Source organism: Salvelinus fontinalis, chromosome 8, assembly GCF_029448725.1.
Source record: "Salvelinus fontinalis isolate EN_2023a chromosome 8, ASM2944872v1, whole genome shotgun sequence".
Lineage (NCBI taxonomy): Eukaryota > Metazoa > Chordata > Actinopteri > Salmoniformes > Salmonidae > Salvelinus > Salvelinus fontinalis.
Window position 1 is genome coordinate 44,068,708 of NC_074672.1, and position 24,530 is coordinate 44,093,237.

General features: G+C 41.4%; 19 non-coding genes across 19 annotated transcripts; all 19 read left to right on the forward strand.

The window, feature by feature from the left end:
• The first annotated feature begins 6,038 nt into the window (after positions 1-6,038).
• Positions 6,039-6,112, forward strand: trnat-agu (transfer RNA threonine (anticodon AGU)). Its single transcript has one exon. It is a non-coding gene; the product is annotated as a tRNA-Thr (tRNA).
• A 228-nt stretch (positions 6,113-6,340) lies between these two features.
• Positions 6,341-6,414, forward strand: trnat-ugu (transfer RNA threonine (anticodon UGU)). The gene has a single exon. It is a non-coding gene; the product is annotated as a tRNA-Thr (tRNA).
• Positions 6,415-6,642: 228 nt separating this feature from the next.
• Positions 6,643-6,716, forward strand: trnat-agu (transfer RNA threonine (anticodon AGU)). Its single transcript has one exon. It is a non-coding gene; the product is annotated as a tRNA-Thr (tRNA).
• A 6,667-nt stretch (positions 6,717-13,383) lies between these two features.
• Positions 13,384-13,457, forward strand: trnat-agu (transfer RNA threonine (anticodon AGU)). The gene has a single exon. It is a non-coding gene; the product is annotated as a tRNA-Thr (tRNA).
• A 1,042-nt stretch (positions 13,458-14,499) lies between these two features.
• trnat-ugu (transfer RNA threonine (anticodon UGU)) lies at positions 14,500-14,573 on the forward strand. Its single transcript has one exon. It is a non-coding gene; the product is annotated as a tRNA-Thr (tRNA).
• A 228-nt stretch (positions 14,574-14,801) lies between these two features.
• trnat-agu (transfer RNA threonine (anticodon AGU)) lies at positions 14,802-14,875 on the forward strand. The gene has a single exon. It is a non-coding gene; the product is annotated as a tRNA-Thr (tRNA).
• Positions 14,876-15,918: 1,043 nt separating this feature from the next.
• Positions 15,919-15,992, forward strand: trnat-ugu (transfer RNA threonine (anticodon UGU)). The gene has a single exon. It is a non-coding gene; the product is annotated as a tRNA-Thr (tRNA).
• Positions 15,993-16,220: 228 nt separating this feature from the next.
• trnat-agu (transfer RNA threonine (anticodon AGU)) lies at positions 16,221-16,294 on the forward strand. The gene has a single exon. It is a non-coding gene; the product is annotated as a tRNA-Thr (tRNA).
• A 1,042-nt stretch (positions 16,295-17,336) lies between these two features.
• On the forward strand, positions 17,337-17,410 carry trnat-ugu (transfer RNA threonine (anticodon UGU)). The gene has a single exon. It is a non-coding gene; the product is annotated as a tRNA-Thr (tRNA).
• A 228-nt stretch (positions 17,411-17,638) lies between these two features.
• trnat-agu (transfer RNA threonine (anticodon AGU)) lies at positions 17,639-17,712 on the forward strand. The gene has a single exon. It is a non-coding gene; the product is annotated as a tRNA-Thr (tRNA).
• Positions 17,713-18,755: 1,043 nt separating this feature from the next.
• Positions 18,756-18,829, forward strand: trnat-ugu (transfer RNA threonine (anticodon UGU)). Its single transcript has one exon. It is a non-coding gene; the product is annotated as a tRNA-Thr (tRNA).
• A 228-nt stretch (positions 18,830-19,057) lies between these two features.
• trnat-agu (transfer RNA threonine (anticodon AGU)) lies at positions 19,058-19,131 on the forward strand. Its single transcript has one exon. It is a non-coding gene; the product is annotated as a tRNA-Thr (tRNA).
• Positions 19,132-20,174: 1,043 nt separating this feature from the next.
• Positions 20,175-20,248, forward strand: trnat-ugu (transfer RNA threonine (anticodon UGU)). The gene has a single exon. It is a non-coding gene; the product is annotated as a tRNA-Thr (tRNA).
• Positions 20,249-20,476: 228 nt separating this feature from the next.
• trnat-agu (transfer RNA threonine (anticodon AGU)) lies at positions 20,477-20,550 on the forward strand. The gene has a single exon. It is a non-coding gene; the product is annotated as a tRNA-Thr (tRNA).
• Positions 20,551-21,593: 1,043 nt separating this feature from the next.
• trnat-ugu (transfer RNA threonine (anticodon UGU)) lies at positions 21,594-21,667 on the forward strand. Its single transcript has one exon. It is a non-coding gene; the product is annotated as a tRNA-Thr (tRNA).
• A 227-nt stretch (positions 21,668-21,894) lies between these two features.
• trnat-agu (transfer RNA threonine (anticodon AGU)) lies at positions 21,895-21,968 on the forward strand. Its single transcript has one exon. It is a non-coding gene; the product is annotated as a tRNA-Thr (tRNA).
• A 1,042-nt stretch (positions 21,969-23,010) lies between these two features.
• Positions 23,011-23,084, forward strand: trnat-ugu (transfer RNA threonine (anticodon UGU)). Its single transcript has one exon. It is a non-coding gene; the product is annotated as a tRNA-Thr (tRNA).
• Positions 23,085-23,312: 228 nt separating this feature from the next.
• trnat-agu (transfer RNA threonine (anticodon AGU)) lies at positions 23,313-23,386 on the forward strand. Its single transcript has one exon. It is a non-coding gene; the product is annotated as a tRNA-Thr (tRNA).
• Positions 23,387-24,429: 1,043 nt separating this feature from the next.
• On the forward strand, positions 24,430-24,503 carry trnat-ugu (transfer RNA threonine (anticodon UGU)). The gene has a single exon. It is a non-coding gene; the product is annotated as a tRNA-Thr (tRNA).
• Positions 24,504-24,530: the final 27 nt, after the last annotated feature.

The window sequence follows — 24,530 nt, forward strand, 5'->3', positions numbered from 1 at the left end:
ATAGCATTAAGAACTAGTGTATCTTTCATTTGCTGTCCAACCTGTATTTTTTTAGTCAAGTTTTTGATTAGTTATTGATTAGATTAGGTGCCTCTCCCAAGATTTCTCCCGACATATTGTTGGCAGCCTGGCTTTTTTTCTCATTGTATAACCACGATTTGTACCGCTAAATATGCACATTTTCGAACAAACTCTATATGTATCGTGTAATATGATGTTAGAGGACTGTCATCTGATGAAGTTTTGAGAAGGTTAGTCAAAAATTTAATATCTTTTGCTGGTTTATTCGCTATCGCTAACGTGCATGAATCAATGCTGCTGTGTGGTTGCCTATTGTAGTAAGCTAATATAATGCTATATTGTGTTTTCGCTGTAAAACACTTAGAAAATCTGAAATATTGGCTGGATTCACAAGATCTTTGTCTGTCATTTGCTGTACGCTGTGTATTTTTCAGAAATGTTTTATGATGAGTATTTAGGTAATTCACGTTGCTCTCTGTAGTTATTCTAGTCGCTTTGGTGAGAGTTGTGATGGTGGCTGTAATGGTAAACTATGATTTATACCTGAAATATGCACATTTTTCTAACAAAACATATGCTATACAATAAATATGTTATCAGACTGTCATCTGATGAAGTTGTTTCTTGGTTAGTGGCTATTTATATCTTTATTTGGTCGAATTTGTGATAGCTACCTATGCAGGAAAAAAATGATGGAGTAAAAAAAGTTGTGTCTTTTGCTAACGTGGTTAGCTAATAGATTTACATATTGTTTCTTCCCTGTAAAACATTTTAAAAATCAGAAATGATGGCTGGATTCACAAGATGTGTATCTTTCATCTGGTGTCTTGGACTTGTGATTTAATGATATTTAGATGCTAGTATTTACTTGTGACGCTATGCTAGGCTATGCTAGTCAGCTTGTTTACTGATGGGGGTGCTCCCGGATCTGGGATTGTGTGGAAGTAGAGGTTTTAAGCTATGTTTTGTGACCTTTTCCTTCAATGTGTTCAATGAATTGCTTGAAAAGGCTCTGCTGAGATTTGAACTCAGGACCTCCTGTTTACAAGACAGGCGTTTTTTTTTTGTTTTTTTTTCACCTTTATTTAACCAGGTAGGCAAATTGAGAACACGTTCTCATTTACAATTGCGACCTGGCCAAGATAAAGCAAAGCAGTTCGACACATACAACAACACATAGTTACACATGGAGTAAAACAAACATACAGTCAATAATACAGTGAAAAATAAGTCTATATACAATGTGAGCAAGTGAGGTGAGATAAGGGAGGTGAAGGCAAACAAAATATATAAAATATATATATAATTACATAAAAATATAAAAAAGGCCATGGTGGCGAAGTAAATACAATATAGCAAGTAAAAAAACACTGGAATGGTTGGTTTGCAGTGGAAGAAAGTGTAAAGTAGAGAGAGAAATAATGGGGTGCAAAGGAGCAAAATAAATAAATAAATACAGTAGGTAAAGAGGTAGTTGTTTGGGATAAATTATAGATGGGCTATGTACAGTGCAGTAATCTATGAGCTGCTCTGAGAGCTGGTGCTTAAAGCTAGTGAGGGAGATAAGTGTTTCCAGTTTCAGAGATTTTTGTAGTTCGTTCCAGTCATTGGCAGCAGAGAACTGTAAGGAGAGGCGGCCAAAGGAAGAATTGGTTTTGGGGGTGACCAGAGAGATATACCTGCTGGAGCGCGTGCTACAGGTAGGTGCTGCTATGGTGACCAGCGAGCTGAGATAAGGGGGGACTTTACCTAGCAGGGTCTTGTAGATGACCTGGAGCCAGTGGGTTTGGCGACGAGTGTGAAGCGAGGGCCAGCCAACGAGAGCGTACAGGTCGCAGTGGTGGGTAGTATATGGGGCTTTGGTGACAAAACGGATGGCACTGTGATAGACTGCATCCAATTTATTGAGTAGGGTTTTGGAGGCTATTTTGTAAATGACATCACCGAAGTCGAGGATTGGTAGGATGGTCAGTTTTACAATGGTATGTTTGGCAGCATGAGTGAAGGATGCTTTGTTGCGGAATAGGAAGCCGATTCTAGATTTAACTTTGGATTGGAGATGCTTGATGTGAGTCTGGAAGGAGAGTTTACAGTCTAACCAGACACCTAGGTATTTGTAGTTGTCCACATATTCTAAGTCAGAGCCGTCTAGAGTAGTGATGTTGGACAGGCGGGCAGGTGCAGGCAGCGATCGGTTGAAGAGCATGCATTTAGTTTTACTTGTATTTAAGAGCAATTGGAGGCCACGGAAAGAGAGTTGTATGGCATTGAAGCTCGCCTGGAGGGTTGTTAACACAGTGTCAAAAGAAGGGCCAGAAGTATACAGAATAGTGTCGTCTGCGTAGAGGTGGATCAGAGACTCACCAGCAGCAAGAGCGACATCATTGATGTATACAGAGAAGAGAGTCGGTCCAAGAATTGAACCCTGTGGCACCCCCATAGAGACTGCCAGAGGTCCGGACAACAGACCCTCCGATTTGACACACTGAACTCGATCAGAGAAGTAGTTGGTGAACCAGGCGAGGCAATCATTAGAGAAACCAAGGCTGTCGAGTCTGCCGATGAGGATGTGGTGATTGACAGAGTCAAAAGCCTTGGCCAGGTCAATGAATATGGCTGCACAAGTACTGTTTCCTATCGATAGTGGTTAAGATATCGTTTATGACCTTGAGCGTGGCTGAGGTGCACCCATGACCAGCTCTGAAACCAGATTGCATAGCGGAGAAGGTATGGTGGGATTCGAGATGGTCGGTAATCTGTTTGTTGACTTGGCTTTCGAAGACCTTAGAAAGGCAGGGTAGGATAGATATAGGTCTGTAGCTGTTTGGGTCAAAAGTGTACCCCCTTTGAAGAGGGGGATAACCGCAGCTGCTTTCCAATCTTTGGGAATCTCCGACGACACGAAAGAGAGGTTGAAAAGGCTGGTAATAGGGGTGGCAACAATTTCAGCAGATAGTTTTAGAAAGAAAGAGTCCAGATTATCTAGCCCGGCTGATTTGTAAGGGTCCAGATTTTGCAGCTCTTTCAGAACATCAGCTGACTGTATTTGGGAGAAAGAGAAATGGGGAAGGCGTGGGCGAGTAGCAGAGGGGAGGGCAGTGCTGTTGACCGGGGTAGGGGTAGCCAGGTGGAAAGCATGGCCAGCCGTAGAAAAATGCTTGTTGAAATTTTCAATTATAGTGGATTTGTCGGTGGTGACAGTGTTTCCTATCTTCAGTGCAGTTGGAAGCTGGGTGGAGGTGTTCTTATTCTCCATGGACTTTACAGTGTCCCAGAACTTTTTTGAGTTTGTGTTGCAGGAAGCAAATTTCTGCTTGAAAAAGCTAGCCTTGGCTTTTCTAACTGCCTGTGTATACTGGTTTCTAGCTTCCCTGAAAAGTTGCATATCACGGGGGCTGTTCGATGCTAATGCAGAACGCCATAAGATGTTTTTCTGTTGGTTAAGGGCAGTCAGGTCAGGAGAGAACCAAGGGCTATATCTGTTCCTGGTTCTAAATTTCTTGAATGGGGCATGCTTATTCAAGATGGTGAGGAAGGCATTTAAAAAAAATATCCAGGCATCCTCTACTGACGGGATGAGATCAATATCCTTCCAGGATACCTCGGCCAGGTCGATTAGAAAGGCCTGCTTGCTGAAGTGTTTCAGGGAGCGTTTGACAGTGATGAGTGGAGGTCGTTTTATCGCTGACCCATTACGGATACAGGCAATGAGGCAGTGATCGCTGAGATCTTGGTTGAAAACAGCAGAGGTGTATTTGGAGGGCAAGTTGGTTAGGATGATGTCTATGAGGGTACCCGTGTTTACGGAATTGGGGTGATACCTGGTAGGTTCATTGATAATTTGTGTGAGATTGAGGGCATCAAGCTTAGATTGTAGGATGGCTGGGGTGTTAAGCATGTTCCAATTTAGGTCGCCTAGCAGCACAAGCTCTGAAGATAGATGGGGGGCAATCAGTTCACATATGGTGTCCAGAGCACAGCTGGGGGCAGAGGGTGGTCTATTGCAGGCGGCAACAGTGAGAGACTTGTTTTTAGAGAGGTGGATTTTTAAAAGTAGAAGTTCAAATTGTTTGGGAACAGACCTGGATAGTAAAACAGAACTCTGCAGGCAATCCTTGCAGTAGATTGCAACACCGCCCCCTTTGGCCGTTCTATCTTGTCTGAAAATCTTGTAGTTAGGGATGAAAATGTCAGAATTTTTGGTGGTCTTCCTAAGCCAGGATTCAGACACGGCTAAAACATCTGGGTTGGCAGAGTGTGCTAAAGCAGTGAACAAAACAAACTTAGGGAGGAGGCTTCTAATGTTAACATGCATGAAACCAAGGCTATTACGGTTACAGAAGTCATCAAAAGAGAGCGCCTGGGGAATAGGAGTGGAGCTAGGTACTGCAGGGCCTGGATTCACCTCTACATCACCAGAGGAACAGAGGAGGAGTAGGATAAGGGTACGGCTAAAAGCTATGTCAATTGGTCGTCTAGAACGTCTAGAACAGAGAGTAAAAGGAAGTTTCTGGGGGCGATAAAATAGCTTCAAGGAATAATGTACAGACAAAGGTATGGTAGGATGTGAATACAGTGGAGGTAAACCTGGGTAATGAGTGATGATGAGAGAGATATTGTCTCTAGAAACATCATTGAAACCAGGTGATGTCATCGCATATGTGGGTGGTGGAACTGAGAGGTTGGATATATAGTGAGCAGGGCTAGAGGCTCTACAGTGAAATAAGCCAATAAACACTAACCAGAACAGCAATGGACAAGGCATATTTACATTAAGGAGAGGCATGCTTAATCGAGTGATCATAAGGGTCCAGTGAGTAGAGGTTGGTTGGGGTCACGGCGATCCAGACAGCTGGCCGGGTAGCTGGCTATCGGTAGCAAGATAACATAGGATGGAGGTCTGTTTTTTTTATTTGTTATTATTATTTATTTATTTTTGTCACCTCATTCGTTTCCGTCGGTAGATTAGTGGGGTTCCGTGTGGTAGAGGGGATCGATCCAATTGGCAAAATAGATATAGTGACCCAAGAAAAAGAAAAAAATTATAATAATAATAATTGTCCGGTATACTTATTTAGATAGCAGCCGATAAGACAGCTAATAATTAGCAGATGGGTATTCAGAAACGTTGCAATGGAAAAGCCTGTTGAAACCACCTCGGACAATTACGTCGGCAGACCAGTCGTGATGGATCGGCAGGGCTCCGTGTCGGCAATAAAGGGTCCAGTCCAATTGGCAAAAGAGGTATTGTAGCCCAAGAATTTGCTGGTAGACCTCTTCGGCTAGCCGGCAGATGGGCCTAGCTCGCGGCTAGCTCAAGGCTAACTGGTGCTTGTTTCGGGACAGAGGTATTAGCCAGTAGTAGCCACTCGGTTGCAGCTAGCTAGCGACGATGATCCGGTGTAATTCTCCAGAGCTTGCGTCAGGAATCCAGAGATGTGGTAGAGAAAAAGCAGTCCTATATGCTCTGGGTTGATATCGCGCCTGCAGACTGGCAGGTATTGGCCCGAGCTGAAGCTGGCTGGTGTCCGAGTTAAGGGTGAAGACCGCAGCAGTGGCTAACTGACTACTAGCTAGTAGCTAGTTATCTGGCTAGCTTCTGATTGGGGTTACGGTTCTAAAGTATAAAAAATAGCAGATCCGTACCACATTGGGTGAGGCGGGTTGCGGGAATGTATATTCAGTTCCTAGATGGAAAGTGAAATTAAAATATATACGAAATGTTTACAAAAAATACGAGGACTATTTACGCGGGACAAGACGGGACGGGACAAGACAAACACACGTCCGACTGCTACGCCATCTTGGAACATTGGAGGAGAAGGTCACAAAACATAGCTTAAGAAACCCTGTTGCTAGACAATTGAAGGTGTCCATATCGATTCCAACGTTACTAAATAACATATTATTTTGTGACGTGATTTTTGCAAGACAGAGATATGGATTAAATGAATGAGACTAGTTTGATTACAATGCGTGTGGCAGTGTTATTACCTGCAACAGATACAATATATATGGGCGCTGTGGCTTAGTTGGTTAAAGCGCCTGTCTAGTAAACAGGAGATCCTGAGTTCGAATCTCAGCAGAGCCATTTCAAGCAATTCATTGAACACATTGGAGGAGAAGGTCACAAAACATAGCTTAAGAAACCCTGTTGCTAGACAATTGAAGGTGTCCATATCGATTCCAATGTTACTAAATAACATATTTATTTGTGACGTGATTTTTGCAAGACAGAGATATGGGATAAATTAATTATTCTGGTTTGAATTAAATACGTGTGTCGGTGTTCTTACCTGCAACAAACATGATATCTATGGGCGCTGTGGCTTAGTTGGTTAAAGCACCTGTCTTGTAAACAGGAGATCCTGAGTTCGAACCTCAGCAGAGCCCTTTCAAGCAATTCGTTGAACACATTGGAGGAGAAGGTCGCAAAACATAGCTTAAAAATCCCTGTTGCTAGACAATTGAAGGTGTCCATATCGATTCCAATGTTACTAAATAACATATTTTTTTGTGACGTGATTTTTGCAAGACAGAGATATGGATTAAATTAATGAGACTAGTTTGATTTTAATGCGTGTGGCAGTGTTATTATCTGCAACAGACATGACATTTATGGGCGCTGTAGCTTAGTTGGTTAAAGCGCCTGTCAAGTAAACAGGAGATCCTGAGTTCGAATCTCAGCAGAGCCTTTTCAAACAATTCAATTAGCACCTTGGTAGAAAAGGTCTTGGTGGAGGGAACTCTACTTTTCTCAAACGATGGGTTTAGAGAATTAGGAGTGTCGAGAGGAGAGAAGACGTGAGGAGGATGCAATTGAGATATTCCAATTTCACGGAAAAAGGGAACTTTTTGAATGAATTAAAATGTACCAACTGTCTAAAGTTCAACTGCTTCTTGAGTTTACTCATTTCGAGCGCTAAATGAAAAGAGTTCAGCCAGCTTGTACACGTCTCTGTCAGAGCATGAGTAGGCTCTACAATCAATCTCTGGTAGCTTGCCATGATCGTATAGTGGTTAGTACTCTGCGTTGTGGCCCCAGCAACCCCGGTCCTCAATCCGGGTCATGGCACAGCACTATCATTTCAAAAGGGTTGTATTTTGAATGAGTTTAAACTTACTTTGTGAGCTAAGAAACTCAGCAACTCTTCCATTTGACAAAGTCCCCAATCTCATGGTAGGTTAATTACTTACATTAACTGATTCCTCTGCTGTTTCTTAGGTTTTTACCATTTTGAAGCTCGAGACCCAAATGAGAAATGTAGTTTCCCCGAAACGACCAAAATTATGAAGAAATAGTGTATGATTCTGAATGTTTACTCGTATCTCGCGATCCACCTATCACATGCTAATGCCCACTTTGGGTACCAAACCATAGTTTAAGAATCCATGTCAGAGGATCTTGAGTTTATTCAGCTCGAGACCCAAATGAAAAATGTACTGTCCTCGAATGACCGAAATTAAAAGAAAAAATAGTATGTGACTACAAATGTTTACTGATATCTCGCGGCCCACCTCACACAGACTCAGGCCGACTTTGGGTCCCAAAACATAGCTTAAGAAACCCTGTTGCTAGACAATTGAAGGTGTCCATATCGATTCCAATGTTACTAAATAACATATTTTTTGTGACGTGATTTTTGCAAGACAGAGATATTGTCACAAGCCGGCTCATAGCCTGTGACAAATGAGAGGACACGAACAACAGGTATAGGCCAATTCAAAAGTGTTCTTTATTATTAAACCAACTACTAACTTAAACTAAGAAATAGGAATGAGGTGTGGATGTATCATAATGTAAGGTGTATGTAAAGTGCATGGGTGCATGAATATGTGTGTGTGAACATGACTGAGTGAAAACTATGCAAAACTAAAAAGGAACAAACAAATCATGAGCATACCTGGAGGAGCAGAGAGAGAGAGAGAGCAAGACAGGGAGAGGTGATTAGTAAGCAGTTTTATACCCTGAGCCCAGGTGGCTCCAATCACTTAACGACCCTCCTCTGCCTGCAGGAGGAACCGCCCCCTGCACTGCAGAGGAGGAGCCGTGACACCCCCCTCCTTAAAATGAGGGTCCCACCCTCAACCCAACTTCCTCCAACATAATCAAAATAATTCAAATTTCCCCAAAAACAAATAAACAAAAAAAAACAACAATCCCGGCTCCTAGCAGTAGCCCCGTGTCCCCCAGCTGACTGTCCGCCCCTCAAACTCGGCAGCCCTGGTACCTGGGGAGCAATTTAAGAGGAAAGAGGCACAGACAGCCCGTAGGGGTCAACAGAGAAGGTACAAGCTAGGTTAAAGGAGCACGGGACAGAGCATCAGCAATGATATTATCCTTACCCCTAATGTGCCTAATATCAAGGTTGAATGGTTGCAAGAACAAAGCCCAACGCATCAGGCGCTGGTTGGGGTTTTGCAGGGACCTCAGAAAAACAAGTGGGTTGTGGTCAGTGAACACAGTTAAAGGGGTCAAACCAGAACCAACATAGACCTCGAAGTGCTGTAAAGCCCAAATGAGACCTAAAGCCTCCTTTTCAATTACAGAATAGTTTTTCTGATACTTATTAAATTTTCGGGAGAAGAAACTGACTGGACACTCAACCTTGTCGTCATTCTCCTGGAGAAGCACAGCCCCAGCACCGATTTGACTGGCGTCTACCTGCAATTTGAAAGGTTTCCCAAAATTTGGTGCTGCCAACACAGGTGCCAAACACAAAAGAGTCTTAACTGCATCAAATGCCTCTTGACACTGGGTGGACCAGATAAATTCAGCCTTGGCCTTCAACAGATTGGTCAGTGGGGACACTACTACCGAAAAGTTTACAAAAAGCACGGTAGTACCCCGCCATTCCCAGGAAGCACATCAGTTCTTTCTTTGTAGAGGGCTGTGGGAACTGCTTCACAGCCTGAACCTTGGCTTCTACGGGACAGACAAATCCCTGACCAACAACCTTGCCTAGGTATGTGACTGTAGCTTTGGCAAACTCACATTTTGCCAAATCAATACCTGTGTCCAACATAGACTGCATCTCTGTTTCCAGTTTTAGTCTCTTCTCCTCAGATACACGATAAAATCTCTGTTTGATAGGCTTAGCATCTCCGATGTCTATATCATGTTCAATTAAGTGGGTTTGTGATGGAGTGTCAGAAAACAAAACAGGGTAGTTTCTAATAAGAGCTACCAATTCATCACGTTTCTCAGAGTCTAAATGATCTACCAAAACCCCAAGGTTTTGCAAAGTCTGGGAGTTTTTCAACCGTCCTTGTAAGACCTCATCTGAAACTTTAACTTCCTCTTCTCCCCCCTCCACCAAATTAAAGCCACAAGATGCAGGGACTGTGGCAGCAGTCAACACTGACCTCACTGCTGGAGTGCCTTCAACTTTGCTTAGATCACGGGAGTGATAACATTTTAACAGGTTCACATGGCATAATTTAGAGGACTTCCTATGACTAGGGGTTTCAATAAGATAGTTCAAATCTGACACTTTACGCAACACAGTGAAAGGACCACAGTATTTTGCCTGAAAAGGTGAACTTACAAGAGGCAGAAGAGCAAGTACCCGATCACCGGGACTAAACTCACGCAGCTCAGCCTGTCCGTCATATTTCAGTTTCATTTTCCGTTGAGAACATTTTAGTTTTTCTTTCGCTAGTTCACCAGCCCTATACAACTTCAACCTAAAACCATTTACATAGTCAATAAGGTTCCGAGGTGGTTCCTCAGGCAAACAACCATCCTGCAACACTGCTAAAGGCCCACGCACCTTATGGCCAAACACTAAGTCATTTGGGCTAAACCCTGTGCTTTCCTGCACTACTTCACGAGCAGCTAGTAACAGCCAAGGTAACCCCTCCTCCCAGTCAGCAGACAGTTCCGTACAATATGCACGAAGCAAGGATTTTAAAGTTTGATGAAAACGTTCCAAAGCTCCCTGGCTCTGGGCATGGAACGCAGTAGACTTGTTGTGTTTAACTTTAAGCTGTTTGAGAACCTGAGCAAATAAATGAGAGGTAAAGTTAGACCCCTGATCTGACTGGATGGTTTTTGGAATCCCAAATGTTGAAATAAATTGAGTTAAAGCTTTAACTACTGATTTTGAAGTTATGGTACGCAAGGAAAAAGCTGCCGGATATCTGGTTGCTTGACACATAACAGTTAATAAGTAGCTATGACCTGACTTGGACCTTGGTAATGGCCCAACACAATCGATAATAAGATGCTCAAAAGGTTGCCCTACGGCTGGTATTGGATACAACGGTGCAGGCTTTACAACCTGATTTGGCTTGCTTGTGCGCTGACACGTATCACAAGTTTTAATAAGCTGAGATACATCCCGCTTTAAACGTGGCCAGAAAAAATAACGAAGTATACGATCATACGTTTTACGAACACCCATATGACCTGCCACATCACCATGTGAAGTTTGCAACACTTTATTTCGCAAAGTAGTAGGTACAACTATCTGAAAGACTGGTTCTCCTAAACCCTTATCATAGTGTGGAACCCATTTCCTGACCAACAGCCCATCAAGAAGAAAATAACACTGAGCACTATTCCTCACCACTGAATCAGGAACCACTTTATCAAACAGATCAGCCAAATTAGTATCGGCTTTTTGCTCAGCCATCAATGAATCTCTAGAACTAGTCAACTGTTCTGTCTGGAGTTTGACTGGCAACTCAAGACTTTCTGGCTTACTCTCAATCTCCTTACGAGAGGCTGCGCGGGTAACCGCACAAACTGGAAATACCTCAGGAGACACACAGTTCTGATCCGGTGATTCCCTTGCAGGTGACACTGAAGGTTGCTTCTTACAGATGTTTAATTTGCCATCTGCCCACACCTTACTACCTGCCAAGTCATTCCCCAAAATCATGTGCACTCCCTCTACTGGCAACTGAGGTCTAACCCCAACATCTACATCACCCTCTACCAGACCACATTTTAGGGTAACTTCATGTAAAGGACAAGAGAATGGAACTAAACCCATACCACATACCATTACACAACGGCCAGTATCAGACTCTTTAGAGAACGGCAAAACAGATTCCAGAATAAAAGAATCTAAAGCTCCAGTGTCTCTTAGGATCTTGATTTTAACATTCTGGTTGCCATCTACCAGGGACACTACACCATCTGAAATAAAGGCTGAAAAATCACAGCGGGAAAACTGAGAATCAAACTCAACTAGTGGCTGAAACAGCTCACCCTGGTGGTCAGAGGCTGTAACAGGACTTGCCATCACAGCAGGTTTAACTTGAACTGACTGTTTTGATTTAAGCAGAGGACAATTTTTCTTCCAATGTCCTTCAACTAAACAGTAGCGACAGGTATTAGCATTAACCGGTCCTTTAAGTCCTCCAGACTTAAACTTCTGCCGAGGCCTTTGGAAAGAAGCCCCCAAAAAAGGTGACCTACTATTCCTAGGAGTAAAGTTATTTTCATGGTACATGTCACTGTTTAACTCAAAATGTCTTTTATGTGTTAGCCTGTACTCATCTGCAAGGATGGCTGCATCACTTGGAGACTTAACTTTACTTTCATTCAGGTATGTAGCAACCTGGTAAGAAACAGAATTTTTGAACTTTTCTAACACAATCAAATTAGACAGACCCTCAAAAGTACTAACTTCAGAAGCTGTACACCAACGATTAAATGCAGAAGTTAAATCACAAACAAACTCAGAATAGGTTTGTGAATCTAACTTTTTCCTGTAACGAAAACGTTGACGATATGCCTCTGGCACAAGCTCGTAGACCTTCAGAACTGCTGATTTAACTTTAGCATAAACTTTACTGTCAGCTACACTCAGTGCTGCAAAAGCCTCACGTGCTTTACCTGTAAGTACACATTGCAACAACATAGTCATGTCCAAATCTGACCAAGCTCTAGCTTCCGCAATACGCTCAAATAAAGTAAAGTATGTGTCTGGATCTGACTCATCAAATTTAGGCAACAAATGAAGATTCTGTGAAACATCAAACTGTGGTAGTCTTTCCGGTCTATTAGCATTTCTCAATCGCTCTATCTCTAATTGCATTTGCATTTGCTCTAATTGCATTTGCCTTTGCATTTGCAACAGTTCTTTCTGCTGCTCAAAAGTTAATGAAGGGCTAGCCTGAAAACTTGCACCCTCACTACTAGCAGACTGACCGCCAAAAACACCCATTTCCCTAAGACCCTGCTTTAAGCTAGTTTTAACAGTCTCTTTAATTTTTTTATCAACAATCTCAATCTGATAATGTTCAGCAATTTCAATTAACTGCTCCTTAGTACACAATTCTAAGGCTACCTCTGAAGGAGCTTGAACAAAACTACTCAAAATGGAAGACATTTTCCTCAACCAATACAACTATTACAAATGCTCAAAAAAAAACACAACTCACCTGCTGTCAATCTGGGTTCAAGGACAGGAGCCACACCCCACTATCCTCCAAAAACTACTAACTAACTGGCCCTGGTCTTCGTGCAGTCACATGTGGTGGGGTTTTATGCACACAAAACCAGTGGAGTGGAAAAGACAACCAGAAACTGGCAGCCCTCCCATAACCACGGAGGTGCTCCCGAGCCGATGTAGGGGAAAAGGGAAAGGGATGCTCTACCCACGTTCACTGCCACCTAAAACAAAAACACCACAAGCCTCCTATTGACACTTGCTGATATGCCTGAACAGGAGAGGACTCCCACCTGAACAAAACCCAGAAAAACACAAAGTGAATTGCTTAGCTACCAAGCTAACTGAACCAAAAGAACACATGGTTCTCAACTCTCTCTTAAACAAAATTGGCCCAACCAAAACATCCACTCAAACAAAAAAAATTGTCAATCTGAACTAAACTAACCCAAGTTAACTACTATCCCGGATGAGCCCCCACTTGTCACAAGCCGGCTCATAGCCTGTGACAAATGAGAGGACACGAACAACAGGTATAGGCCAATTCAAAAGTGTTCTTTATTATTAAACCAACTACTAACTTAAACTAAGAAATAGGAATGAGGTGTGGATGTATCATAATGTAAGGTGTATGTAAAGTGCATGGGTGCATGAATATGTGTGTGTGAACATGACTGAGTGAAAACTATGCAAAACTAAAAAGGAACAAACAAATCATGAGCATACCTGGAGGAGCAGAGAGAGAGAGAGAGCAAGACAGGGAGAGGTGATTAGTAAGCAGTTTTATACCCTGAGCCCAGGTGGCTCCAATCACTTAACGACCCTCCTCTGCCTGCAGGAGGAACCGCCCCCTGCACTGCAGAGGAGGAGCCGTGACAATATGGATTAAATGAATGAGACTAGTTTGATTTTAATGCGTGTGGCAGTGTTATTACCTGCAACAGATAAGCCATATATGGGCGCTGTGGCTTAGTTGGTTAAAGCGCCTGTCTAGTAAACAGGAGATCCTGAGTTCGAATCTCAGCAGAGCCTTTTCAAACTATTCAATTAACACCTTGGTAGAAAAGGTCTTGGTGGAGGGAACTCTACTTTTCTCAAACGATGGTTTTAGAGAATTAGGAGTGTCGAGAGGAGAGAAGACGTGAGGAGGATGCAATTGAGATATTCCAATTTCACGCAAAAAGGGAACTTTTTGAATGAATTAAAATGTACCAACTGTCTAAAGTTCAACTGCTTCTTGAGTTTACTCATTTCGAGCGCTAAATGAAATGAGTTCAGCCAGCTTGTACACGTCTCTGTCAGAGCATGAGTAGGCTCTACAATCAATCTCTGGTAGCTTGCCATGATCGTATAGTGGTTAGTACTCTGCGTTGTGGCCCCAGCAACCCCGGTCCTCAATCCGGGTCATGGCACAGCACTATCATTTCAAAAGGGTTGTATTTTGAATGAGTTTAAACTTACTTTGTGAGCTAAGAAACTCAGCAACTCTTCCATTTGACAAAGTCCCCCATCTCATGGTAGGTTAATTACTTACATTAACTGATTCCTCTGCTGTTTCTTAGGTTTTTACCATTTTGAAGCTCGAGACCCAAATGAGAAATGTAGTTTCCCCGAAACGACCAAAATTATGAAGAAATAGTGTATGATTCTGAATGTTTACTCATATCTCGTGATCCACCTATCACATGCTAATGCCCACTTTGGGTACCAAACCATAGTTTAAGAATCCATGTCAGAGGATCTTGAGTTTATTCAGCTCGAGACCCAAATGAAAAATGTACTGTCCTCGAATGACCGAAATTAAAAGAAAAAATAGTATGTGACTACAAATGTTTACTGATATCTCGCGGCCCACCTCACACAGATTCGGGCCGACATTGGGTCCCAAAACATAGCTTAAGAAACCCTGTTGCTAGACAATTGAAGGTGTCCATATCGATTCCAATGTTACTAAATAACATATTTTTTTGTGACGTGATTTTTGCAAGACAGAGATATGGGTTAAATTAATTATTCTGGTTTGATTTAAATACGTGTGTCGGTGTTCTTACCTGCAACAGAAATTTCATCTATGGGCTCTGTGGCTTAGTTGGTTAAAGCGCCTGTCTTGTAAACAGGAGATCCTGAGTTTGAATCTCAGCAGAGCCTTTTCAAGCAATTCATTGAACACATTGGAGGAGAAGGTCACAAAACATAGCTTAAAAAACCCTGTTGCTAGACAATTGAAGGTGTCCATATCAATTCCAATGTTACTAAATAACAGATTTTTTTGTCACGTGATTTTTGCAAGACAGAGATATGGATTAAATGAATGAGACTAGTTTGATTTTAATGCGTGTGGCAGTGTTATTACCTGCAACAGATAAGACATATATGGGCGCTGTGGCTTAGTTGGTTAAAGCGCCTGTCTAGTAAACAGGAGATCCTGAGTTCGAATCTCAGCAGAGCCTTTTCAAACTATTCAATTAACGCCTTGGTAGAAAAGGTCTTGGTGGAGGGAACTCTACTTTTCTCAAACGATGGGTTTAGAGAATTAGGAGTGTCGAGAGGAGAGAAGACGTGAGGAGGATGCAATTGAGATATTCCAATTTCACGGAAAAGGGGAACTTTTTGAATGAATTAAAATGTACCAACTGTCTAAAGTTCAACTTCTTCTTGAGTTTACTCATTTCGAGCGCTAAATGAAAAGAGTTCAGCCAGCTTGTACACGTCTCTGTCAGAGCATGAGTAGGCTCTACAATCAATCTCTGGTAGCTTGCCATGATCGTATAGTGGTTAGTACTCTGCGTTGTGGCCCCAGCAACCCCGGTCCTCAGTCCGGGTCATGGCACAGCACTATCATTTCAAAGGGGTTGTATTTTGAATGAGTTTAAACTTACTTTGTGAGCTAAGAAACTCAGCAACTCTTCCATTTGACAAAGTCCCCCATCTCATGGTAGGTTAATTACTTACATTAACTGATTCCTCTGCTGTTTCTTAGGTTTTTACCATTTTGAAGCTCGAGACCCAAATGAGAAATGTAGTTTCCCCGAAACGACCAAAATTATGAAGAAATAGTGTATGATTCTGAATGTTTACTCATATCTCGCGATCCACCTATCACCTGCTAATGCCCACTTTGGGTACCAAACCATAGTTTAAGAATCCATGTCAGAGGATCTTGAGTTTATTCAGCTCGAGACCCAAATGAAAAATGTACTGTCCTCGAATGACCGAAATTAAAAGAAAAAATAGTATGTGACTACAAATGTTTACTGATATCTCGCGGCCCACCTCACACAGACTCAGGCCGACTTTGGGTCCCAAAACATAGCTTAAGAAACCCTGTTGCTAGACAATTGAAGGTGTCCATATCGATTCCAATGTTACTAAATAACATATTTTTTTATGACGTGATTTTTGCAAGACAGAGATATGGGTTAAATTAATTATTCTGGTTTGATTTAAATACGTGTGTCGGTGTTCTTACCTGCAACAGAATTTTTTATCTATGGGCTCTGTGGCTTAGTTGGTTAAAGCGCCTGTCTTGTAAACAGGAGATCCTGAGTTCGAATCTCAGCAGAGCCTTTTCAAGCAATTCATTGAACACATTGGAGGAGAAGGTCACAAAACATAGCTTAAAAATCCCTGTTGCTAGACAATTGAAGGTGTCCATATCGATTCCAATGTTACTAAATAACATATTTTTTTGTGACGTGATTTTTGCAAGACAGAGATATGGATTAAATGAATGAGACTAGTTTGATTTTAATGCGTGTGGCAGTGTTATTACCTGCAACAGATAAGACATATATGGGCGCTGTGGCTTAGTTGGTTAAAGCGCCTGTCTAGTAAACAGGAGATCCTGAGTTCGAATCTCAGCAGAGGCTTTTCAAACTATTCAATTAACACCTTGGTAGAAAAGGTCTTGGTGGAGGGAACTCTACTTTTCTCAAACGATGGGTTTAGAGAATTAGGAGTGTCGAGAGGAGAGAAGACGTGAGGAGGATGCAATTGAGATATTCCAATTTCACGGAAAAAGGGAACTTTTTGAATGAATTAAAATGTACCAACTGTCTAAAGTTCAACTGCTTCTTGAGTTTACTCATTTCGAGCGCTAAATGAAAAGAGTTCAGCCAGCTTGTACACGTCTCTGTCAGAGCATGAGTAGGCTCTACAATCAATCTCTGGTAGCTTGCCATGATCGTATAGTGGTTAGTACTCTGCGTTGTGGCCCCAGCAACCCCGGTCCTCAATCCGGGTCATGGCACAGCACTATCATTTCAAAAGGGTTGTATTTTGAATGAGTTTAAACTTACTTTGTGAGCTTAGAAACTCAGCAACTCTTCCATTTGACAAAGTCCCCCATCTCATGGTAGGTTAATTACTTACATTGACTGATTCCTCTGCTGTTTCTTAGGTTTTTACCATTTTGAAGCTCGAGACCCAAATGAGAAATGTAGTTTCCCCGAAACGACCAAAATTATGAAGAAATAGTGTATGATTCTGAATGTTTACTCATATCTCGTGATCCACCTATCACATGCTAATGCCCACTTTGGGTACCAAACCATAGTTTAAGAATCCATGTCAGAGGATCTTGAGTTTATTCAGCTCGAGACCCAAATGAAAAATGTACTGTCCTCGAATGACCGAAATTAAAAGAAAAAATAGTATGTGACTACAAATGTTTACTGATATCTCGCGGCCCACCTCACACAGATTCGGGCCGACATTGGGTCCCAAAACATAGCTTAAGAAACCCTGTTGCTAGACAATTGAAGGTGTCCATATCGATTCCAATGTAACTAAATAACATATTTTTTTGTGACGTGATTTTTGCAAGACAGAGATATGGGTTAAATTAATTATTCTGGTTTGATTTAAATACGTGTGTCGGTGTTCTTACCTGCAACAGAAATTTCATCTATGGGCTCTGTGACTTAGTTGGTTAAAGCGCCTGTCTTGTAAACAGGAGATCCTGAGTTCGAATCTCAGCAGAGCCTTTTCAAGCAATTCATTGAACACATTGGAGGAGAAGGTCACAAAATATAGCTTAAAAATCCCTGTTGCTAGACAATTGAAGGTGTCCATATCGATTCCAATGTTACTAATTAACATATTTTTTTGTGACGTGATTTTTGCAAGACAGAGATATGGATTAAATGAATGAGACTAGTTTGATTTTAATGCGTGTGGCAGTGTTATTACCTGCAACAGATAAGCCATATATGGGCGCTGTGGCTTAGTTGGTTAAAGCGCCTGTCTAGTAAACAGGAGATCCTGAGTTCGAATCTCAGCAGAGCCTTTTCAAACTATTCAATTAACACCTTGGTAGAAAAGGTCTTGGTGGAGGGAACTCTACTTTTCTCAAACGATGGGTTTAGAGAATTAGGAGTGTCGAGAGGAGAGAAGACGTGAGGAGGATGCAATTGAGATATTCCAATTTCACGCAAAAAGGGAACTTTTTGAATGAATTAAAATGTACCAACTGTCTAAAGTTCAACTGCTTCTTGAGTTTACTCATTTCGAGCGCTAAATGAAATGAGTTCAGCCAGCTTGTACACGTCTCTGTCAGAGCATGAGTAGGCTCTACAATCAATCTCTGGTAGCTTGCCATGATCGTATAGTGGTTAGTACTCTGCGTTGTGGCCCCAGCAACCCCGGTCCTCAATCCGGGTCATGGCACAGCACTATCATTTCAAAAGGGTTGTATTTTGAATGAGTTTAAACTTACTTTGTGAGCTAAGAAACTCAGCAACTCTTCCATTTGACAAAGTCCCCCATCTCATGGTAGGTTAATTACTTACATTAACTGATTCCTCTGCTGTTTCTTAGGTTTTTACCATTTTGAAGCTCGAGACCCAAATGAGAAATGTAGTTTCCCCGAAACGACCAAAATTATGAAGAAATAGTGTATGATTCTGAATGTTTACTCATATCTCGTGATCCACCTATCACATGCTAATGCCCACTTTGGGTACCAAACCATAGTTTAAGAATCCATGTCAGAGGATCTTGAGTTTATTCAGCTCGAGACCCAAATGAAAAATGTACTGTCCTCGAATGACCGAAATTAAAAGAAAAAATAGTATGTGACTACAAATGTTTACTGATATCTCGCGGCCCACCTCACACAGATTCGGGCCGACATTGGGTCCCAAAACATAGCTTAAGAAACCCTGTTGCTAGACAATTGAAGGTGTCCATATCGATTCCAATGTTACTAAATAACATATTTTTTTGTGACGTGATTTTTGCAAGACAGAGATATGGGTTAAATTAATTATTCTGGTTTGATTTAAATACGTGTGTCGGTGTTCTTACCTGCAACAGAATTTTTTATCTATGGGCTCTGTGGCTTAGTTGGTTAAAGCGCCTGTCTTGTAAACAGGAGATCCTGAGTTCGAATCTCAGCAGAGCCTTTTCAAGCAATTCATTGAACACATTGGAGGAGAAGGTCACAAAACAAAGCTTAAAAATCCCTGTTGCTAGACAATTGAAGGTGTCCATATCGATTCCAATGTTACTAAATAACATATTTTTTTGTGACGTGATTTTTGCAAGACAGAGATATGGATTAAATGAATGAGACTAGTTTGATTTTAATGCGTGTGGCAGTGTTATTACCTGCAACAGATAAGACATATATGGGCGCTGTGGCTTAGTTGGTTAAAGCGCCTGTCTAGTAAACAGGAGATCCTGAGTTCGAATCTCAGCAGAGCCTTTTCAAACTATTCAATTAACGCCTTGGTAGAAAAGGTCTTGGTGGAGGGAACTCTACTTTTCTCAAACGATGGGTTTAGAGAATTAGGAGTGTCGAGAGGAGAGAAGACGTGAGGAGGATGCAATTGAGATATTCCAATTTCACGGAAAAGGGGAACTTTTTGAATGAATTAAAATGTACCAACTGTCTAAAGTTCAACTTCTTCTTGAGTTTACTCATTTCGAGCGCTAAATGAAAAGAGTTCAGCCAGCTTGTACACGTCTCTGTCAGAGCATGAGTAGGCTCTACAATCAATCTCTGGTAGCTTGCCATGATCGTATAGTGGTTAGTACTCTGCGTTGTGGCCCCAGCAACCCCGGTCCTCAGTCCGGGTCATGGCACAGCACTATCATTTCAAAGGGGTTGTATTTTGAATGAGTTTAAACTTACTTTGTGAGCTAAGAAACTCAGCAACTCTTCCATTTGACAAAGTCCCCCATCTCATGGTAGGTTAATTACTTACATTAACTGATTCCTCTGCTGTTTCTTAGGTTTTTACCATTTTGAAGCTCGAGACCCAAATGAGAAATGTAGTTTCCCCGAAACGACCAAAATTATGAAGAAATAGTGTATGATTCTGAATGTTTACTCATATCTCGCGATCCACCTATCACCTGCTAATGCCCACTTTGGGTACCAAACCATAGTTTAAGAATCCATGTCAGAGGATCTTGAGTTTATTCAGCTCGAGACCCAAATGAAAAATGTACTGTCCTCGAATGACCGAAATTAAAAGAAAAAATAGTATGTGACTACAAATGTTTACTGATATCTCGCGGCCCACCTCACACAGACTCAGGCCGACTTTGGGTCCCAAAACATAGCTTAAGAAACCCTGTTGCTAGACAATTGAAGGTGTCCATATCGATTCCAATGTTACTAAATAACATATTTTTTTATGACGTGATTTTTGCAAGACAGAGATATGGGTTAAATTAATTATTCTGGTTTGATTTAAATACGTGTGTCGGTGTTCTTACCTGCAACAGAATTTTTTATCTATGGGCTCTGTGGCTTAGTTGGTTAAAGCGCCTGTCTTGTAAACAGGAGATCCTGAGTTCGAATCTCAGCAGAGCCTTTTCAAGCAATTCATTGAACACATTGGAGGAGAAGGTCACAAAACAAAGCTTAAAAATCCCTGTTGCTAGACAATTGAAGGTGTCCATATCGATTCCAATGTTACTAAATAACATATTTTTTTGTGACGTGATTTTTGCAAGACAGAGATATGGATTAAATGAATGAGACTAGTTTGATTTTAATGCGTGTGGCAGTGTTATTACCTGCAACAGATAAGACATATATGGGCGCTGTGGCTTAGTTGGTTAAAGCGCCTGTCTAGTAAACAGGAGATCCTGAGTTCGAATCTCAGCAGAGCCTTTTCAAACTATTCAATTAACACCTTGGTAGAAAAGGTCTTGGTGGAGGGAACTCTACTTTTCTCAAACGATGGGTTTAGAGAATTAGGAGTGTCGAGAGGAGAGAAGACGTGAGGAGGATGCAATTGAGATATTCCAATTTCACGGAAAAAGGGAACTTTTTGAATGAATTAAAATGTACCAATTGTCTAAAGTTCAACTGCTTCTTGAGTTTACTCATTTCGAGCGCTAAATGAAAAGAGTTCAGCCAGCTTGTACACGTCTCTGTCAGAGCATGAGTAGGCTCTACAATCAATCTCTGGTAGCTTGCCATGATCGTATAGTGGTTAGTACTCTGCGTTGTGGCCCCAGCAACCCCGGTCCTCAATCCGGGTCATGGCACAGCACTATCATTTCAAAAGGGTTGTATTTTGAATGAGTTTAAACTTACTTTGTGAGCTAAGAAACTCAGCAACTCTTCCATTTGACAAAGTCCCCCATCTCATGGTAGGTTAATTACTTACATTAACTGATTCATCTGCTGTTTCTTAGGTTTTTACCATTTTGAAGCTCGAGACCCAAATGAGAAATGTAGTTTCCCCGAAACGACCAAAATTATGAAGAAATAGTGTATGATTCTGAATGTTTACTCATATCTCGTGATCCACCTATCACATGCTAATGCCCACTTTGGGTACCAAACCATAGTTTAAGAATCCATGTTAGAGGATCTTGAGTTTATTCAGCTCGAGACCCAAATGAAAAATGTACTGTCCTCGAATGACCGAAATTAAAAGAAAAAATAGTATGTGACTACAAATGTTTACTGATATCTCGCGGCCCACCTCACACAGACTCGGGCCGACATTGGGTCCCAAAACATAGCTTAAGAAACCCTGTTGCTAGACAATTGAAGGTGTCCATATCGATTCCAATGTTACTAAATAACATATTTTTTTATGACGTGATTTTTGCAAGACAGAGATATGGGTTAAATTAATTATTCTGGTTTGATTTAAATACGTGTGTCGGTGTTCTTACCTGCAACAGAAATTTTTATCTGTGGGCTCTGTGGCTTAGTTGGTTAAAGCGCCTGTCTTGTAAACAGGAGATCCTGAGTTCGAATCTCAGCAGAGCCTTTTCAAGCAATTCATTGAACACATTGGAGGAGAAGGTCACAAAACATAGCTTAAAAATCCCTGTTGCTAGACAATTGAAGGTGTCCATATCGATTCCAATGTTACTAAATAACATATTTTTTGTGACGTGATTTTTGCAAGACAGAGATATGGATTAAATGAATGAGACTAGTTTGATTTTAATGCGTGTGGCAGTGTTATTACCTGCAACAGATAAGACATATATGGGCGCTGTGGCTTAGTTGGTTAAAGCGCCTGTCTAGTAAACAGGAGATCCTGAGTTCGAATCTCAGCAGAGCCTTATCAAACTATTCAATTAACACCTTGGTAGAAAAGGTCTTGGTGGAGGGAACTCTACTTTTCTCAAACGATGGGTTTAGAGAATTAGGAGTGTCGAGAGGAGAGAAGACGTGAGGAGGATGCAATTGATATATTCCAATTTCACGGAAAAAGGGAACTTTTTGAATGAATTAAAATGTACCAACTGTCTAAAGTTCAACTGCTTCTTGAGTTTACTCATTTCGAGCGCTAAATGAAAAGAGTTCAGCCAGCTTGTACACGTCTCTGTCAGAGCATGAGTAGGCTCTACAATCAATCTCTGGTAGCTTGCCATGATCGTATAGTGGTTAGTACTCTGCGTTGTGGCCCCAGCAACCCCGGTCCTCAATCCGGGTCATGGCACAGCACTATCATTTCAAAAGGGTTGTATTTTGAATGAGTTTAAACTTACTTTGTGAGCTTAGAAACTCAGCAACTCTTCCATTTGACAAAGTCCCCCATCTCATGGTAGGTTAATTACTTACATTGACTGATTCCTCTGCTGTTTCTTAGGTTTTTACCATTTTGAAGCTCGAGACCCAAATGAGAAATGTAGTTTCCCCGAAACGACCAAAATTATGAAGAAATAGTGTATGATTCTGAATGTTTACTCATATCTCGTGATCCACCTATCACATGCTAATGCCCACTTTGGGTACCAAACCATAGTTTAAGAATCCATGTCAGAGGATCTTGAGTTTATTCAGCTCGAGACCCAAATGAAAAATGTACTGTCCTCGAATGACCGAAATTAAAAGAAAAAATAGTATGTGACTACAAATGTTTACTGATATCTCGCGGCCCACCTCACACAGATTCGGGCCGACATTGGGTCCCAAAACATAGCTTAAGAAACCCTGTTGCTAGACAATTGAAGGTGTCCATATCGATTCCAATGTAACTAAATAACATATTTTTTTGTGACGTGATTTTTGCAAGACAGAGATATGGGTTAAATTAATTATTCTGGTTTGATTTAAATACGTGTGTCGGTGTTCTTACCTGCAACAGAAATTTCATCTATGGGCTCTGTGACTTAGTTGGTTAAAGCGCCTGTCTTGTAAACAGGAGATCCTGAGTTCGAATCTCAGCAGAGCCTTTTCAAGCAATTCATTGAACACATTGGAGGAGAAGGTCACAAAACACAGCTTAAAAATCCCTGTTGCTAGACAATTGAAGGTGTCCATATCGATTCCAATGTTACTAATTAACATATTTTTTTGTGACGTGATTTTTGCAAGACAGAGATATGGATTAAATGAATGAGACTAGTTTAATTTTAATGCGTGTGGCAGTGTTATTACCTGCAACAGATAAGACATATATGGGCGCTGTGGCTTAGTTGGTTAAAGCGCCTGTCTAGTAAACAGGAGATCCTGAGTTCGAATCTCAGCAGAGGCTTTTCAAACTATTCAATTAACACCTTGGTAGAAAAGGTCTTGGTGGAGGGAACTCTACTTTTCTCAAACGATGGGTTTAGAGAATTAGGAGTGTCGAGAGGAGAGAAGACGTGAGGAGGATGCAATTGAGATATTCCAATTTCACGGAAAAAGGGAACTTTTTGAATGAATTAAAATGTACCAACTGTCTAAAGTTCAACTGCTTCTTGAGTTTACTCATTTCGAGCGCTAAATGAAAAGAGTTCAGCCAGCTTGTACACGTCTCTGTCAGAGCATGAGTAGGCTCTACAATCAATCTCTGGTAGCTTGCCATGATCGTATAGTGGTTAGTACTCTGCGTTGTGGCCCCAGCAACCCCGGTCCTCAGTCCGGGTCATGGCACAGCACTATCATTTCAAAGGGGTTGTATTTTGAATGAGTTTAAACTTACTTTGTGAGCTAAGAAACTCAGCAACTCTTCCATTTGACAAAGTCCCCCATCTCATGGTAGGTTAATTACTTACATTAACTGATTCCTCTGCTGTTTCTTAGGTTTTTACCATTTTGAAGCTCGAGACCCAAATGAGAAATGTAGTTTCCCCGAAACGACCAAAATTATGAAGAAATAGTGTATGATTCTGAATGTTTACTCATATCTCGCGATCCACCTATCACCTGCTAATGCCCACTTTGGGTACCAAACCATAGTTTAAGAATCCATGTCAGAGGATCTTGAGTTTATTCAGCTCGAGACCCAAATGAAAAATGTACTGTCCTCGAATGACCGAAATTAAAAGAAAAAATAGTATGTGACTACAAATGTTTACTGATATCTCGCGGCCCACCTCACACAGACTCAGGCCGACTTTGGGTCCCAAAACATAGCTTAAGAAACCCTGTTGCTAGACAATTGAAGGTGTCCATATCGATTCCAATGTTACTAAATAACATATTTTTTTATGACGTGATTTTTGCAAGACAGAGATATGGGTTAAATTAATTATTCTGGTTTGATTTAAATACGTGTGTCGGTGTTCTTACCTGCAACAGAATTTTTTATCTATGGGCTCTGTGGCTTAGTTGGTTAAAGCGCCTGTCTTGTAAACAGGAGATCCTGAGTTCGAATCTCAGCAGAGCCTTTTCAAGCAATTCATTGAACACATTGG